Raw genomic sequence first — 17,368 nt, forward strand, 5'->3', positions numbered from 1 at the left:
TCCCAGGACACACACGTGGACCCTCTGGGCCTGAAGGATGATCTCGTCTCCACCGCCGCCGAGGGACCCCACCCTGAGCGCCCGGGCGGCAGGAGCGGGTGAACCGCAGAGAAATGGGGTGACGCCAGGGCTGGTGTGTGGCTGCAACCCGCTTTCTCCTCCTTGCCCACCATCGCTGATTGTGTGTAAACAAGCACAAACATCCCCGTCCCGCTGCCAGTTCGGGGGAAGGGAAAGAGGCCAAGGGAAGACCTCGCTCAAAACCACCGTCTGATGAAAGGACATTATCATTATCAAAGCCTCGTGGGCGAGGGGCCGGCCTTCTCCCAGGGACAGGGTTGCCATGGCATGGGGCAGAAATGTTTTTCGAGCTGCGGAGCAGACAGGCATTCCTCCTGCCCCGTCTCCCAAAGTGTGTGTGTGGGGGGGGGGGGGGGGGGAGCTCGAGAGAGCAGATGCACCGTATTCATCTCATGGACATGCTCAGTGAGGTTTGTGAGGGCCTATTATGTGCCTGACCCATGCCAGTGCTCTTCTCGGGGCCCAGGCCAGAGCTGGACGCCTCACTTACCGTGCAGGGGGGCCCACAGCGTCCGGTCATCCAGGGCGGCCACATCTCACGCTGGTTTGGTGGGGCTCCAGGCAGCAGCCAGGTCCCCAGGCCCCGAGTTGGAGTAGAAGGTAGTGACCCCCCAGCCCCCCAAGCTAAATGTGTACCTAAATGTGAGGTGGACTTAATGCAATCGTGGTGTTTGAAAAAAAGCAAAACACTCACCCCAGGACGGAGAATGTTGGGAAGGAGGGCTTGGTCCAGGGCGCTGTCCTCGGGGGCTCCTCCGTCAGGTCTTCAGCTGACCCGGCCCTGGGTCAACCTTGGGGAGAGACAGGAAGTTAGAATACAGCGAGGCCAGCCCCCCAGAAAAGCCACACCTCAAGAAGAGGCAGAGCCCCGTCTCACCAGAAGTCTGGGTCTCAAGGTGGCTCGTGAGAATGAGCGGCCATGGGAAAAACCAAAGGCCTGGGTGGCAGCTCCCAAACCAACTGCAGACTCGGGGTGGCGTGAGGGGAGCAGGGCCAGGGACTCCCTGGGGCGGGGCGGGCCATGGGGACACCTGCTTGGGTACAACAAGGGAGCAGTGAGGGAAGGAGACAGGACTGAAGGTCAGGCAGACCCTGGGCAGCCAGGCAAAGGGGAGTGGGCATTTGAGGATGTTTGCGGGAGGTAGCATGCCAGCAGGGGCTTGTCCCATAGGCTCTGGGGGCCTGTTAGCAACCTGGGCAGCAGGGGGCAGAAATGGCTCCTTGGGCGGAGGGGTGTCTGGACCCCAGCAGCGGGGCCAGAGGTGAAAGGTGGGTGGCGGAGCAGCAGGGGCAGGTAGCTACCATGTAAGTCAGGGGGCGAGCAGCCGAGGCCCACAGGGGGAGGCAGGCACAGAGAAGGGGCAAAGCAGAACTCAAGTGGGCAACAGAGCAGGGGAGGAGCCGCCAGGTAGAGCAAACAGGTAGGCAGCCAAGCAGAGGCAGCGCCTGCGGAGCTCCCTGGAGGTTCCCAGCCAAAGAAAGGAGCTAGAGTTAGCTCCAGGCTGGAGGCAGGTATCACGGAGGGAGGGGTCCAGCTCAGGGACCCCCAACTCAAGAGGGAGACCATGTGGCCAGAGCCCAAGGGTACACATACCACATTCCGGGGTGCATTCAGCTACTGGCTGAACGGGGGCGGCAGAGAGGGCAGGAGGGGCTGGCTACGTCAAGGTTACCGGCCACGTGGCCCAACGGCAAACCAGGCCAGCCCCTCGCACAGTCCCCCTGTCCTGCCTTCTACAGAGCTGTCTCGATGCCAGTATGGTAGGCCAACGGCCGCCCTTGGCAGTGACACCCCCCGGCTCGCCCTCCCGAGGGCAGAGGCCATCAAGGGACCGGCTATCGTGGCGGGTGCTAGGACCAGCCGGGCGATGGGCTAACTCAGCAACGATCAACTGTTGGATGAAGGGTTGGCCGCGTGAGTGAATGAAGGGGCAAGACTGGCAAGGCCCCTGCTCAAGCTGGGGTGCCCGCCTCCCCCTAAATCGAAATCCGCTCTCCGCCCTTTGGATCTAGACGTGACCTCCTAGCGTCCCTGCGACTCCGCTAGCACAGCCGAGGCCCTTCATTGACTCACCTGCCCAAGCTAAACCGACATCCCACATACTTTTACCGAGCCCCACGTATGCCAGGCGGGTGCTGGGACACCCAAAGGAGATGTGGGCTGGCCTAGGGCACGCCCCCAGAACACTGGGTTAGGGAGTGGCGGGGGGGGGGGGGGGGAGGGCAGAAGGGAGGGAGGAGAGAAGGGGGCGTGAAGAACAGAGGTGGGAACAAGTGAAAACAGAAAACAGAGCGGAGAACAGCTGGAGAAGGCGGAGCATCTCTAGATCCTACTCATCCTCTAGTTTCCGCCAAGGCTGACTGAAGGATGGATGCAAGAGTGGGCTCTGGAGGTCAAGGGTCAACCCAGAGAGTCACCCAAGACCTCTGAGCTGGAAGAGTGGGACGAAGGGTCCCACTGGCCCCCTACGCTCAAGGGAGCCATGAGCTCGGACCCCCTTGCTGGTGAAAAGCCGAAGACCAGTTGGCCAGGAGGGGATGTGGGAGCCAGTTTCCCCGAGGGCCAGGTAGTCGGGGGCTCCAGGAATAACACAAACCCCCAAGATCCTGGCCAACCAATGCCTCCCACCCCTCCTCAGGTGCGCCAAGGCTGAACTACTGGTGACCTTGGGCTCGCGTGTGAATGACCAGTATGAATTTGAGGTGGGAAGAGTCCTCTAGATTATTTCCCTCTCTATTTAAAATGTATCCTCTCCCGTAGAAACACCAGAAATTGTTCTACTCTTTTCCTCTAGTTCTATTCTGTCCCCCTCGTGGGTCACCTCTAAGGCAGGGCCTCCCCCTTTTGATTGGGGGGCTAGAGGAGAGCTGGTTTTGCTAACTTGGGAAGAGGGGAACGTTTTCTACTAATTAAAATGGGTCCAACATGTTAACCCCAAACCATGCCCTCCCGGGGGAGGGGGTGCCTTTGTGTGAATCCCACGGGTCCTACACCTGGGACGTGGCATGCTTTTCTTGTCTGGTGGATGCTGAAACCAGTGAGGTGCATGCTGGGAGTGGGAGCCCTGCACCCCAGTGTCGTCCTCTGAGAGTGAATCCCGCAGGCAGGCAGCCCCGGCCCCGTGCAGCTGATCTGCCCGCCGGGCCCAACAAAGGAACTTTCTGGAAAGCAGGCCTGTCCCCACAGCCGCCTCCTTCCACGGTCTGCCCAGCTCCATGGGCCTTGCCAAGGCTTCAACGAGGAGCAAAGGAAAACTGGGCCCCGGCCCCCGAAATTACCAGGGACCCTCGCCTCTGGGACCCTCGCCTCTGCCCTGCAGACGCCGGTCCACCTCATTACGATAATCAGAGTGTTTTTCCTCCTCAGACAAAGAAGGCCCCCTCGGAGGAACCCTGGAGCCCAGCAGCTCCCTCATTAGCGTCCGCAGCCTCTTCCTTGACAAGGTCCAAGCCCAGGCCCGTGTTCATTAGGGGAAAAGGGCGGAAAGTGCAAGGAGACTGAAAAACACGGCTGGGGGAGGGGCAGGGCCCTTCCTGTTGGCCATTCAGTTCTCTGTAAGGCCATGTGTACCTTCAGGACTTAATCACCAGCAAAGGGGCCGGGGGGGGGGGGGTTCAGCCGGGATGAAGGCGGGTAAAAGAGGTTAAACTCGATAGGAGTTAAAACCCCCAAAAACGGGGCAATTTGATTTGAAAGCTTCCTGGGACGTGCTACTGGGACCATTCATTTAAAACCCTTTTCCTGTTTATTTTAGCCCAACCCCGACCCTGCAGGAAACCCTCCCCTGGATGTGCTTTCCGTCCGTGTTAATATTTTCTAAGTCCCCTTCCCTGCTTGCATTGTCTTTGGGGCCTTTTCTCATTCTTTTCTTTCTCTCCCCACCCACCTCTCTCTCCTCCCCCTTCCCCTCCACCTCTTCTCTCTGTGGTCCTCCCCATGAGAACGCTACCTGTAAGAAAATCTGATGGTGACTCTAATTGAATTTTCTCACCAATACTTTCATGAGCTTATTTCAAGTCCCTCCGAGAGAGAGTCTGGTTCTTACCTGCGAGACGGTTCTCTCCGGACCTGCCAGGTGAACATGATTGATCCTATTTTGCAACTGAGAAAAAGTGGCTTGGAGAAACTAACCTACCGTGGGAACTCAGCTTAACTAACGAGGTGGGTTAGCCAGGACTCAACCCCAAGGGGAGATGGGTGAGAGGCAAGTTCCAGAAGCCCGGGGCTCTGGCTACGTGAGGTCTTACAAGAAAGGGTGTGCCCCTGTGGTGTCTAGAGGGAGTGCGTGTCAGGAGGAAGCCTGGAAATGTGTCCGTGTGCCTGTGAGCTGGAGCTGTCCAGGTGTGAGCTACAGAAAACTCATTACCTTAAGTCGGAGGCCGCTCGGCGGAGTGGAGAAGGCGGGAAGCAGTGGGCTGGAGAGGAAATTGGAGGTGAGGAAGGAAGACAGCAAGTGGAGACAGGCCTTTGGAGAAGCTTGGCTGCGAAAGGAAAGAGAGAGAGAGATGGTAGTGGCCAGACAGGCGGACAGGAGGAGCCGGAGGCCCAGGCTGCGGAGAGAGCAGCGAGGAAGTTGGAGGGGATCATGGGAGGAGGCTGGAGGTGAGACGGGAGTGACCAGTGCAGAGGACACCTCTTCGTTTACATCGCAAGAGGCAAGGGGGGTGCAAATGGGGTGAAAACCCCAATCTTTAGGGCCCCTTGACAGCCTCAGTCCCCTGGGAGGCCCGAGGCCAGCCCCGGATCGGGACAGGGAGTTGTGAGTTTCAAATGAATCGGCAAATGCCGAAAGACGTCCATGTCCACTGGGAGTGGGAGGCCTGAGCTCACAGCCCACTCAAATCTCACTGGGGCCTGGATTTCTCTGACCACAAATTATGCGTCCTTACATGAAAAGGATGTCCAAAGCGGTGGCAAAAGCCTCCGGAAGACAAAGGGGTGCCCCCTAATAGCCCAGATTAACTCAGGCGGGGCTCCGCCCCCTTCATTCGTCACCTTCGGAGCCACCCTTCCGCCTCCATTTGCCGTATAATCCAATCAGGCCCTTTCAGAGGCCCGGGAGCCATTGTCCACCCTGCGCCGGGCTCCTCAAAGCGGCCTGGACTGGTTTTGTCTTGTCTGGACAAAACTGCGTGGCTTAAAAGGGGACGAAAAAAAAAGTGCTGGTCAAACGAGGACCCCAATTAGCTTCTGAGAGGCTGTTTGCATCATCTCTGGGTCACGTACCAGGCCTGGGGTGCTGGGCATGTTTGTCGGTGTTCAGCAAAGGTTTGTCGAACTAATTCTGTTTCTATTCATTTTGAAATTTACTTACGGAGCGCACACACTCGCAGCACCTACTGGGTGCTAGCCCGGTTATGAGAGCATGCGAACAATCCAGAGTGTTAAGGACCTTAATTGTCACAGCAATTTACAAAGCACTTTCCTAGCCGTTACATCATTTGGTCTTCAAAAGCACGAGTGTGGTAGATAAAGGCTGGTGGGGGGTTTTATTTATTTATTTTTTTAATCCTCATTTAGGCCGTGAAAGGAACTGAGACCTGGAGAAGTTAAGTGTAACTTGTGAAAGGTCACCCCATTATGGAGGTGCAGCCAGCACATGGTAGCAGCATTGGAGCCACCCCAGACCGCCCCCCCAAGACCACCTTAGGCAGCCGGGATTTCAAGCAGACCATCCCGCTCTCAAATGTTTGATTAGAAATCAAGAGCTCTTCATCTAAACTCCGGGCCAGGGGGCTCAGAGGTAGCTACAATGTCACCCAGGGTCCAACTCGGACCCCTCGCCTTGCCAGCAGGAGGACAACATACTTAACGTCCCTCCAGCCTCAGTGCCCTCGCTGTAAATGGGAACAAACCCTGTCCCCTAGAAGGGGCGGTTCAACCCTCACCCGCCTTTACACAGTGACTCAAGTCAAGACCAAATTCATTCTTATCTGTAAATGGTCATCACCTATGTGTCTGACATGGAAATAACATGTTCAAAGATCACATGAAAGTGCTCTGCAAATGACTGCCTGCACAACGGATGGTCCTGTCCGGGTCGGCCCGTCACCCTTCCTGGCGGCGCCCTACCTGTGCCGCAGACCCCGCGGGCAGGGGCTGTCGGAGCGCTGCGGGAAAATAAACAAGAGACGTTAAGACAAGTGACACTGGTGAGGAGGGGCTGACCTGCCAGACTTTCAACAAACGTTGGCTGAACACCCCTCTGCGCCCGGCGAATTTGGCTCATTTAATACTCACAACGGCCCTAGGAGGCTGCTCTTCTCATGCTGTTCCCCCAAAAAAAAAACAGGGCAGGGACGCCCATGACGTCAGAGCTCATGCGCATTCCACAAGCCCACCACGGCTTTGGAATTACCAGGGAGAGGCTGGCGGAGCCCGTGGCCCAGGTCCCCCTCCTGAGAAGTTCCCAAAGGGATCCTTCTAATTCAGGACATCGTCCGGGCAACAATAGGGTCAGCGGAGAAACGCTGACACCTCCTTGGGAAGGGGAACACTCCAGGTCGCTGGCGCATTAACACAAGCAAAGACTTACAGGAAAGTATTCGTAAGCAATAGGCACAAGCATAGCCGAGGTCAGGGGTTAACGCCCAATGCCCCCTCACTAGGGCATTGGACTAAGTCTTTCGCCCAGAGGAGCAGCTGGTTGGTCCGTTCTGGTCCTCTTGGGCCTCAGTGGTCCTGGTCCTGGGGGGTCTCGGTCAGGGGCTGCTTGGTGTGCGGGTGGGATCCAAAAATGGCTGCTCCTGATGTCTTCTGCAATTGATCAAAGGTTAAAAGAATCACGTAAAAGCCCAATTCGATGTATTAATTAAAATTTAAATTAGTTAATTATAACTAAAACTAATTAGTTAAAAGTTAAAATTGTCTAATTGCTTGTGGGTCTGGGGGTAGTGGGAGGAGGGGGGCAGGGTGGACTTGGCCACCATGTTGTACATAAACCGCCATGAGGAGTTGCATACCATTCGGTGGAGATGAGCAGTGAACACCTTGGCATCAGCTGGGCATCCACAGGTGGTCCTTGAAGACGAGGAGGTGAATGGTGATGTCATCCCTGAAGAGAGAACCTATGGCGTGGGAGGGGGCCAGGTTAGAATCCATCTTGATGACCTCTAATGGCCAGCGAGGGAACAGCAGAGAGAGGGAGGGGGCAGTCGGAGGGAAAGGAGGGGGGAGTGGAAGAGAAAGGAGGAGGGAGGGGTGAAGAGGGAGGAGTGAGGAGGGAGGTGGGAGGGGTACAGAGGGAGGAAGGAATCAGAGAGAGGAGGGGTAAAGGGGGGGAGATGAGGGAAAGGGGAGGGGAGGGGAAAGGGGAGAAATGGGAGGGGTCAGAGAGGCGGGAGAAATGGGAGGGGGAGGAAGGAGAGCAGAAATGGGAGGGGGAGGAGGGAGAGAAGTGGGAGGGGAGGAGGGAGAGAAGTGGGAGGGGAGGAGGGAGAGAAGTGGGAGGGGGTAAGGAGGACTTGATTGACAGGACACAAGTGTTAACTGTGTGCGCATGCGCAAACTCCAGCCCGGTTTGGCGGGCTGAGACCATTTGCAGGCGCGGACCGCTAGGGGGCGCACAGTCAGCTCCAGAGCCCAAGAGCACAGCCACCTGCGGAGGGCGACTCTCGCCCCTCCCCTCCCTGGCCCGCAGCTGCCAGGGCAACAGCTGGCACAGGATGGGCGGGAGCGCGCCAACAGGTCTCAGGCTGGGAGGGTGGGCACTGCAGCCCACCCCAGCTCACCAACAAGACCGCTAACTCCCCTAAAACGCAGGCGCGCCATCACCAGCCAGAATCCACCTGTAGGCATGCGGCAGCACCCTCACTCCCGCTGCAGTGGGGGGGTCACCAAAAAAAGGCATGAGGATACCAAGAAAACACTCGCCAAAAGGGTCTTTCCAGAACACAATTCCACCTTTAATAAGTAAAAACGCAGAAAGCTTCGCCCCGACCTTCCGTAGGTCCAATTAAACGAATTAAAACGTAAAAGACCCGCTTCTCGATACAACACTCTCACTCATTTCAGCGGTCTCTGGACACAAAAAAAATATGGTATTGCTACAGAATAATATAAAGGCGGCCAGAACCACCGAAACGCGTCCAAACCACCCACTGCCCCCCTCCCCATCTCGCCTCCCGTCTCCCCCGCAAGAATCCCAAGACCCCGCACCATGGCGCCTTATGGACAACTGCATGGCCTCTTCATCCCGCTCAAAGGAGCCACACCTTTCCCGAGATCCTCAAACCGAAAAAGAAAAAAAATACCAAATGCAATAAACGAATCCGCGTCCACGCATTTCCACGACCCCCGAGGCACGCCAGCAGCGCGCGTGGATCGGGGCGTCTCCTCCCGGCGGCCGTTTTACGGGAATCTTAAAACATCGCCCACGTAGGTATAATGAATGCAGAATTCTCCAGAAAAAACCTCACGCCTGACCCCCTCCAGCAGAAGAACAAAGGCCACCTCCCCTCCCCACCCCGCCCCCCAAAATTCCGCAGTGCCGCCAGCGCCCTCTGGCGGCCGCCGAGGAAACATTCCAGAAACCTGCCACGTAGCAACCCGCTAGCGCCCCCCCACACACACACGCATGCACACACACATACACACACACTCTCACACACACTCACATACAGCCCGCCATCCCTGAGTGGGGAGGGGGCGGCATTGGGGGGGCTTGACAGGGACAAAGGAAACAGCAAACGGCGACTTTAGCAAAAATCAAAAGCCTGCAACACGTCAGAACCTTCCAGAGACCATCCGCGCAATGCCGAAAGCACCCCCGGACCCCCCCGCAACCCAGACCTCCCAAACACACCCCCTTTTCCGTGTTTTTTTTTTCTCTCTCTCCCCTCTTGCTTCCCAGACCAAAGACACAGCCTTCTCTCCACGCCAGACCCCCACCCCTTTTTTTTCTTACTCCGCCAGTGCCCCCCGTTACACGGCCCTCCCTCCGCCCGCCTTCCTGCAGAACGGACCACCGGGGGGCTTCGGTCAGGTTTTCACTTGGGCGCCATCTCTCTCTACCGTTACCAAGGAGGTTTATCGGGGCGAAAAAACCACATGATTTCCGTTAGAAATTTTACCCTTTTTTTCTTTCTTTTTTTTTTTTTTTTTTTTTTGCACCAAAGCGGGCCCTGCACTAAAATCTGTGCGTTTGCATCGGGAACCCCTCCCGGGCAAGAACCTCGACTCCTCACACCCACCGGCCACCAACATGCTCCCCAGAAACCGGGGGGAGGCCTTTTCCTTCGGGTGCTTTTCCCCCCTAATCCGCGGGGCATGCAGAATGCGTCGGCCGCCATATCTCCCACCCTCGGGGGTGCTCACGGGAGCTTTCAAGACAGAAAAATCGGGGTTTTTGGACCCCGGTGACTACGGGACACGGGATTCTGACATCGGTATGGGTCCGATTCCTCCCTCTCCTCTTCATTTCAGTCCCCTCCTCCCTCCCTAACCTTCATGAGCTGGACGAAAAAAAATGGGGCCCTGATCACCCCCAAAAAAAAAAAATGTGCCTCGAGATTCCCCTTCCTGACAGCGTTGGGTGGCCGATGCTCGGGACCGGGCGCGGTGGCCACCTTCGGGAGCAGGTCCCGGCGGCCGTGTCCTTCGGCGTGTCCAGGAGGACAGCGGCCGGCCCGGATGGCGGGACACGGATGGAGGGTGTAAGGCTCTGATTTTGCACATCCTTTCCGCCAAGGATGGCCCACGACTCACCTGGCTGGGGAGGTTCTCGCGTGGGCGCCCCGGAGTCTTCGGGGGAGCGGCGGCCCAGGCCCGCGGAGGCCAGGCGCGCTCCAGCCCGCTCGTCGCCGTCTGCGCTAGGGGCCGGCTGGGTGGGGTTTATATGGAGGCGCAGGAGGGGTGGTCTCTGACGTCAGCGCATTCTGCTGCAATGCGCTCATTTCTCCGAGAGCGATTGGCTGGAAAAATGAGCCCCCCAGATGCGATGACAAATTGCTCCGGCCGCACCCAGATTGCAGCAAAGAAGGGAGGAAAAAATTCTGCCGCAGTGCCCCTCGCCGCCATGACCAACACCCAAGGCTCACGGTGGTTTTTCCTTTTTTTCCCCTTCGCGAGCCCCCCGATCGCCACCGGGGCCATGGGTGGGCACCATTTTTATTTTCTGAGATGAGGGTGGACCAAGGGTATTATTCTCTTTTTTTATTCTCGGGTGGGCAGAGGGTGAAAGCGGGGTGCTCCAGGGGTAGCGGGGCAATGCACCTGGCTTTTTCGGAACCTCCGTGAGAGGAGGCATCTCCGGGGAAGAAAAAGATGCTGTCCGCAGATTTGTCCTGGAAAATAAAACCCCGGGCACGATGACCGATTCCCGAATGGACATCGGCGCCTGTCAGCCCACCCACCCGGTTCCGATGGGTCCCCTTAGGCACGGAACGCTAGACGCGGCGCCTTCGACTCAGAAAAATAAAATAAGATAAGATGATAAGATAAAATAAGATAAAATATAAAATAAAATAAGCCTAAAAGAGGGGGAAAAACGGGTTTTGAGTCGAGGCTCTGCCGCTTTACAGCCCGCGTACCCAGAACCTGCAGTACCCGGTCCTCTGCTAGGGGGCACATTTCTCCACGTTCGCAAGGCGGTCGTCGTCCCCCCCCCCCCCCCCCCTAAGTAACGGGATTGTAATGAGGATTCGAAGCAGGGAGCTTTGTCCCTCTGGGGACAGTACTTTCCGAGGTCTGTGTCCCACCTGGAGATGAATGGGGTAACCCCCCCAAAATAAATGGGGTAACCCCCCAAAAAAATTCGAGATGACATGCCCACACGTTCACTTTGGCAGACAGCAGCCCCCCCCCCCCTCCCTGCACCGCCCCGGGAGACGGGCAGGGACACATGTTGCCGCAGAGCAGGGCTCGCACGCCCCGCGCCGGGACCTGGCACCGGAGATCCGATCCCGAACAGGTGGCCGCGGCGCTCGGCGGCAGCTCGGCCGGACATCGAGGGGCCCCGCGGGCAGGGCCGTCAATCAAATGTCCTCCCGCAAAGGTCAGAACGCTGTTGAAAGGGACTAAGGATCTATCTTAGGGTGACAGGTGGGTGCCAGCCGGGAGGGCAAGGACGGGAGCGCCTGGTGACAGAAGAGGGGTGAGCGTGAGTGATGGGTCCCTAAGGGGGGCGTGGGAGGGGGGCCCCGCGGAGGGATCGGGTTGGAACAGCGGCCCCCGCCCCCGCCCGTCCCGGAATGGGTGGGGAGCAGCTTCAGAGAGCGCCCCCCACCCCACCGCACCCCTCCCAGGCCCCGCGGTCCTCCGGGGCGGCTGTTGCACAGACGGGGGTGTCCTGGGGCTGAGATTTAGGGGCACGGCTGTTTGGAAAAGCAACGGCTGGTGACAGGGGCGGCGACCAGGGGCCACCAGGCCACGAGAGACCCCGCATCCCGGGCTCGGGCACAGATCCACGGGCTCCTGGGACAAAGTGGGCTTTTGGGGCTCACGGCGGGGGGTGGAGGGGGGCGCCCCAACTTGTCAGATACTGTACGGGAGACAAGAACACCCCACTGATAGTTCGGGGAGCGTGCACGGCGCCCCAGATTCGGGAGCCCCCCAACAGGAGGGCCCGCAGCAACCAGGGACGTCAAGAAAGCCTCAAAAAATCATGGCTGCGAGCATCCCCGTCCACAGGAGAACGTTTATTAGCCACGGTCTTCATAGCTAGGAAACAGCCCGAGCGGCCCGGGCCAATCAGCGGCCAGGAGCGCCCGTCGCCAAGCCCGCTCGGCCAATCAGGCGCCAGCAGGCTGAGTTGCTAGCCTTCCCGGGCAGAGGAGAGGGGCTTGCATTGTCACGGGGGCTCCAGCTCGCCCCCCACGCGTGGGGGGCCAGTGTGGGGGCCCAGGCAGCCACGGGAGAGCGTCCGTCGTCACGCCCTCGGGGTCCCAGGAGCCTGTCTTAGAGGCAGGGCCTCCTGGCATGAGTTCCGCAGCCCCCAAGATCAGGAGCTGACTCTCTGGGTGGAGCCCCCAGCCTGGGTTGGGGTGCCTCAGGGACGCCCAGTGGAAGGAGAAACTCCAGACATGCAATGCGCATCTCTGTCCAACAGGCTGGGCCCCACAAGGGAAAGCGGGGCCTCCCAGCGCCAAGTCAGCCTCTCTGCTTTTTTTTTTTTTTTTTGCTTTTTGCTTTTTTTTTTCTTTTTCTGCGCTCTCTGGCTCCTTGCCTGCTGCTCTGAGGTTCCCAGTAAAACCCTGCTCCTCTTTTTCAGGGTCTGAACTGACAGGCCAAGCCAAAGGACCCTGGAAACGATGTGTTTCTGACAAAAGTATGGCGGGCTTGAATCCCAGCTCTGTCCCCCTCCCTATCTCGGGGAGGCTGGAGTCCAGGCCCTTCTCTCTCAAGGCCCCTATGTCCTCATCTGGAAATAAAAAAATAAAAAGAGAGTTGGACAAGATGGTCCCCAAGGAGCTTTGCAGTCCTGCTTTGCTTGATTTGAATGTATACATCAGGCGAGTCAAATGTCTTCCAGAACATTGTGCCTGACAGTAATTAGTATCAGGTGTGCCCTGCAGCCCATGTGGTTACTTCATCACGCTGCTTTTCTTTCCATTGTATTTTATTTTAAACAGAACTCCATGGCAACATGTGTATTCTGGCTTCCTCGAAGAAAGGGAGAAAGAAAGAAAAGAAAAAAAAAGATAGAAAAAAGAAAGAGGCTGCTGTAAATGGATCTTTGCTGAGTGTGGTTTAACCACACTACAAAAAAAAAAAAACTTTTTTTAAAATAAAAAATTAAAAATCCATATGTTTAAGTGTTTTGGTTGGCTTTTCTGAAGCTCAGAACCTAACTTTTAAAACATTTTATTAGTCCAAAGCTTTGGGAGAAGTAGCTTCAAAGAAGCCCCTCTATCAGAATCTCTGGGTCCCGAGACGGTTCCTCAATGTGAGCGATATTCGGCATGCTTTTCTCGCTCAAAAAAAAAAAAAAAAAAAAAAAAAAAAAAAAAAAAAAGGCCTTGGAGGGCTCAGATTCATATCTATAGGGCAAAACAGACGAGGAAATCCAGGTTGAGGAGCGGCCCGCTGTCTTTGCTGTGCATGCTGAAACCCAGCTCTCCTGAAGGGCCCTGAAGGAAAGCCATGTCCCAGACGCGGCTTAGCCTGCTGCCTTGTTTTTTTTTCCTCCCCTTCTTCACGTAGATCTAATTCAAAGCACACATTTTTCTTCTCTTTTTTTAAATTCATACTTGGGAACCCTCAAAAGCCATGTGAGCGGTCTCCTACCCACATGTACATACTTGTGGGCAAAGTGCACAACCGTCCTAAGATTCCGCCAGGAACCGAGGACAAGGTCCTTCTCTATCCATCTCCCTGGCGTGGGTCAACACGCACTCCTGTCCGCAGGAATACTGAGAGCTTTCACAGAAAAGCAGCCCCTCTAAGAAGGCCTTCTAGGTACTCTCACCCTTCACCGCCCCCCAAGAAAAATAAATGTAAAAAGTTGTGTTCCATAGAGATCTCCCTGGGCCTTCCTCCCCACCGCCTTTCAGTTGCTGGGCTGGGGGTCAAACAGCGGTCCCATCCATGTCCCGGGGTCCTGGGGTTGATGGGGTCTTCTGGAACGCACACCCATGCACACAGCCCTTTAGGGACGCCATTTTGCTTTCAAAATAGAGGCTCACCTCTTCGGTTTGACATCTCAGGACTCGTGTGAGGGGTTCTTTTTACTTCTTTTGGCTTATCCAAACTCAACTCGCACCCAGATTCCCTTCCAGCTGTGTATTTGGGGCGGGGGGCGGGGGGTGATCCCTGCTATGTGTTCTATGAGATCCTGGGGTTGGGGAGTGAGGAGCACCATGGCTGCCAGCACCCTCCCGGACTTCTACCCAGGACCCCGCTACCAGGAGCACTCTGCTCCCCCGAAACCTGGATTCTGGAGGCAGCGCCAACCTTTGCACAGAGGAGTGTGCCAACTTGTAGATATTAAAAGACAAATAAGATCCGGCCTTTTGCAAAAGGCCAAGGATAAAGCTCACTTCCCGGTAGACCTCTGGGCTTCCAGGCAAAGCGGAGCGTGTTGACTCTCAGGTCCGAGTACGTGGGAGAGCGTAGGCACTCCTCCTGGGGGACACCTGTCATGGCCCCCGACAGAGGAAAGGAGCGCCCCACATTGCCCGTAAGACCCCTCTAAACCATGGGTCGTTCTGGACAATAGATTCTGGCCATTTTTCTTTTTCCTACTTGAATGGATTTTCTCTATTGGCGTCTACTGTGCTTTTGTAATGTCCTTTTTTTTTTTTTTTTCTTTTTTTAATGTAGCAATCCAAGAAGACTGGCCGTTTGAACCCCTTCCTTAGGGTCCTCAAATAGGTCACATTTTTCTTTTTTCTTTCTTTAAATGTCTTTATTGATTAAGGTATCACACAATGGTCCCTACTTTTCTAATAAGTAAAGAAGAATAAGAACTATTTTTCTAATAATTAAATATTTTCCTACTAAGTAAGTAAAAATCAAGACCCTCAGGCTCCCCTGCCTGAGTAGCTCGAGGCACAGTCCCCACGGGGGGCCCAGTTTCGGGGTGTGGACCACAGGGGCCTGGAGCCGGCCCCACAGCCACGTCAGTCCTCTGGAAGGCCTCTCTTGAACCCGCCACAGAGGCGATCAATTCCAAGCTGGGAACAACAACAGCAAAAAAAAAAAAAAAAAATGAGCTCCATCGGTTTCATTCCTGCAGGAGGGCCCAGAAACTTCGATTTCCTAGGGAAGGAGAAAGGCCAAAAATGGGGTCTTGGCGAGGCAGGCCGCCGCCATGGGTTGGATTGGAGAAGCAGTCCCATCCCGACACTAGGAAAAACGCGGCCACATGGCTCAGCCTCGCCCCCACAGGGCCCCCCTGGCTTTGGGCGTGGGCCAGCCCCGGATTCAAGCTAGGGGTTTTCTTGGCCCAACTCCATGGAAATATTTCCTTCGCAGAGCAAAGAACTGCTCTATTCAACTGCCTGCGGCTAGGGAGGGGGCTGGCGGTGCCGTGTTGACAGAGGAGGCAGGGGCCTGGGGAGGGGCCCCGGAGGAGAAAATGTATTCCAGGTAGAGCAGGACTGGAAAGTTTGCTTTTAAAAAAAAAAAAAAAAAAAATTTTTTTTTTTCAATAAAAAAACGCAAAGATTGCTGACAGTTGAAAAACTGCCACCCCACCCAAGAGGCTCCGAGAAGACATTTGTTTGTACTAGATTTCAGCGAGGACTACAGCAGGGACCTGTCTTCTTAACGGCCAAGGGAAGGGGGCCAATTCCGGGCATGCTTTCAGCTTAAACATTCGAGGTCTGGATGTCTGGATCCTTCCAGAGCCCACAGGAGCCTCCCTGGCCGGGCCTGCTGATAGCTGTGTCAGCACTGGCCCAGAAGACACCAGTTTCCGAGTGGAGGAGAGTCGGGGGCGCCCAGGGGGCCCCCACCATTAGATGCCTGTGCACAGAGAGGTTGGGGGCAGGTTCCCGGGGGCCCTAGGTCTGAGAGACCCAGCTCCTCAGCAAATGATGGGAACAGGGTGTTATCTTCTCCAAGAGATGGGGTGGCTCATTCTACCTCCTTGTGCCACCAAGGGGGTACAAAAAGGTGAGAAACACAAGATGCAAAAAAATTCAAAGAGCGTGGCAGGTAGGTAGGCAGGTGCTGCTCTGTGCGGTGGCCTGTGCCCCTTGAGTTGCTGGCACTTGGCACCTGGACAGAAGAGATGGCTTCAGGAAATCACAAGGGAGACCGCTGGCTTCTCCCAGCTCCAGGCAGACCCCTCATCCTGCCTGACGGCCCTGCCACCGGCTGCCTGTGTGGCTTTGGGTTAGTTGTTTCACCTCTCTGATCTTCATTGTCATGATCTCTAGAAGGGGGAGAAGTGCCTCCTTCCGGCGAGAAGATTAAATGGGGGGAATCGTGTGCTCTACGAAAATGTCAAGTACCGCGCGAGGAATACAGTCAATAATACTGTGATAGCGGTGCATGGTGGCAGAGTGGGTACTAGATTTTTACGGGGAGGAATCCCTTTGTGAAGGATATAATTGGTTAGCCACCGTGCCGGACACCTGAAACTAGTACACAATAACATCGAATGGTAGCTGTGATTGAAAATGAAATAAAGTAAGAGAAATAAATAAAAGCAAAAGGAGTCCTTTTATTATTGTGCTCAAAGCTCCCTTGTCCCGTCCTTCTCCCCGTAAAAGCCCTCCACTTGTACAACTCCTAGGAGGGCCCTTCTGGTTGTTAGATGAGATGCTGCCCAATAAGACAGCCAATTCGATCTTTAAAAATAAAAAAATGGTGTGTCCCGTTCGCCGTGTACGCCCGGCCGTCTGACACGGAGGGTGGGTGAGAGCCTCTGGTTTTCAGTGCTGTTTGCATTTATTTTAAAGAAGCCTTACATTTATTCTATAATTTAAAAAAAAAGTCTATTAAATCCACGGTGACTGCTAGGTCAAAGGGCAAAGACACCTTCCCCCAGGCACATAGGTGCCCTTCTCGTGTAGATGGGGCAGCCTGGCACCCCGCTCTCCAAAATGTCCAGGCTGCTGGACCCTGCACTTTGGGGGCTGGTGAGGAGGTTAAATCACATAGAGCCTGGGTACCCCGCAGATGCTCAGCACTGAGGTGGCACCTCCCACCCACCCATGCAGCCAGCCGGGCCACCCTGGGGAGAGCAGATCTGGCAATGCCACGGTGCCCACAGGAATGCCGAACCCAAAACCTCTACCACAGCCTCCGGGCTGGGCCCGGCAGAGGGGAGCTGTGAGCCTCTGGGTCCTGAGAGGCCCAGGACAGGGGTGGAGGCAGCGCTGCTGGGGTGGCCAGGCACCCCCAGGCCTGCCTCTGCCCAACAAGAAGCGTTGTTCCCCCTTTTTGGGGTAACTTCACGGTCCGGGTCAGGGTGGTGACTACAGGTCACCGGGGTGCCTTGTCCCCCTCTCGTCTACCAGCTCGCTCAGGCTTATGCTCCGCAAACGCTTGGCCCAGGGAGGCGCGGGCTCAATGTTCAACATACCCTTTAGGTGTTTGCCGAAAGGATGAGCTTAGAGGCGCCTGCCTTTAGGTAAACGGAGCTGCCCTGGTACATTTAATGATAAAGCAAAGCAAACAGCTGCCTTTCCGGGCCTGCCGGCTCCCACCGCCTCCCAGACCGAAGACACCCCTGCCTTTCGAAACTGTTGGGGGGTGAGGGGCTTCAGGAGGGCTGCTGGGACCCCCCAGCCCTCTTCCCTCCACTGTGCCTCCATTTCTCCTCTGAAAAAACATGAACAGCATTGCTGGTTTGCTCTGAACACAGAACAAGATAGGCTCACAGACGGTGAAAAGCAA

General features: G+C 56.0%; 1 long non-coding RNA gene across 2 annotated transcripts in view; it reads right to left on the reverse strand.

Annotated features, from left to right (window-relative positions):
• LOC118704202 overlaps positions 1-9,935 on the reverse strand; it is a 36,871-nt gene extending 26,936 nt beyond the window's left edge. For both annotated transcript variants that reach the window (XR_004983324.2, XR_006739841.1), the window contains exons 1-5: positions 9,788-9,935; positions 7,045-7,149; positions 6,155-6,838; positions 959-4,563; positions 776-872 (exon numbers count right to left, since the gene is read on the reverse strand). This is a non-coding gene — a long non-coding RNA (uncharacterized LOC118704202). The remainder of the gene's footprint in view (positions 1-775; positions 873-958; positions 4,564-6,154; positions 6,839-7,044; positions 7,150-9,787) is intronic.
• Between the last annotated feature and the right edge of the window lie 7,433 nt (positions 9,936-17,368).

Source organism: Pipistrellus kuhlii, unplaced genomic scaffold, assembly GCF_014108245.1.
Source record: "Pipistrellus kuhlii isolate mPipKuh1 unplaced genomic scaffold, mPipKuh1.p scaffold_m20_p_41, whole genome shotgun sequence".
NCBI lineage: Eukaryota > Metazoa > Chordata > Mammalia > Chiroptera > Vespertilionidae > Pipistrellus > Pipistrellus kuhlii.